This window comes from Fomitiporia mediterranea, assembly GCF_000271605.1.
Source record: "Fomitiporia mediterranea MF3/22 unplaced genomic scaffold FOMMEscaffold_1, whole genome shotgun sequence".
Classification (NCBI taxonomy): Eukaryota; Fungi; Basidiomycota; class Agaricomycetes; order Hymenochaetales; family Hymenochaetaceae; genus Fomitiporia; species Fomitiporia mediterranea.
In genome coordinates this window covers 7,269,204-7,270,579 of record NW_006760386.1, presented here as the reverse complement: position 1 = coordinate 7,270,579, position 1,376 = coordinate 7,269,204, and positions in this window count along the sequence as shown.

Here is a 1,376-nt window from a genome sequence, read left to right as displayed (position 1 = left end):
AAGTATTGTGCTCAGTATTAAGTACAGTATGGGGAAAAGACTGAACTCCCTTCTAATTAGAGGGACTACAAGGGCTGTGTAACCCCTCTAATTAGAGTGGAGATAGCCTGTGCCTCAGGTGTGTGAGAGTTGCATACAGTATAAAGCATGAGACTTAGGGCAGAGTTTCCAGTGATACAGTTGTCACACAGTTAGTAGGGGTCTGCTTTTCAGTTGTACAACACGGTCGTTCCCACGGTTTCAAAGTAAGTGATCCATCAATTAGGTCAGTGTGTAGTGTGTCTGGCCTCTAGATACCTTGCTGTAAGAGCGTTTTCCACTCTCCACATGTAATTTAAAATAGTAAAATAATAATAATAATAATTTCAAGATAGTAAAGAAACTTTTTACAGAGGGAAATTAAAATTTATTAAAAATTGAGTGAGAAACATTAAAATTACACACAAAACTACTAATATCTTTGTGAATAATTTTTATAGCTAATTTCCTTCTGTAATTCTTCTTAGAATAGATTTACATGAATTATGATTAACTTTAAAAGTATTAACCTTGATTGGATCTGTGGGAAGTAGAAGCAGAAGATTTACCTAAGGGCATACAGTCTTGTGTGTCTGGACACAGCAGATTTCAATGTAGCCTGAAGGATTAAAATGACAGAATTTGCAATTTTAATTTGTACACCCACTGGTAATTCTTAAAAAAATAACTAAAATAAACTACATGAAACTAACTACTAAATAATAGCCATGGTAGCTTTAAGATCATGTAAAAAACAATTAAACAGAGTAAGAAATCACCTTTGCCTCAATACTTTAGGCCCTCTGCCTCCTCCTATGCTAGAATTGTACAGAACAAGGTCTGTAGCCTGTTTGGCTACAATGAAAGAGTTGGAAGACACAAGAAAGAGCTTAGAACACACAACAAAACTGTTTGAGTGTTGAGAAAAACTCACCTGTAATTATTTACAGGTGATTAGTAACCTTTGCAAGTGTGTCACTGAAAGTAGAGATAGTTCCAGTACTCTTACAAAAGTGGTCAGAAAACTGCACATCAAACTTAAAGAGAAGCAGGACTTACTAATATTACTGGAATCAAATTGTCTGGACTCAGAGCACACTATAGAACATTACAGTTGTCTAAAGGCTTGTTTGGAGACATATACACAATCCCTTCACTGTTTGAAGAATTCTTTAGCAAGATTAGGTCAGAAACTGAGAGAAAGGGATAATAGGCTGGTACTCACAAGTAAGGAGCTCCTTGCTACAAATTCTAGGGCTGAAATGTGCAAAACTACTCTTTTACAAGTGTAAGACAAACTTTAGGTAGTATACTCCTGTCTAGAGAGAATACAACTGTCCCTGGACATACAATCATCA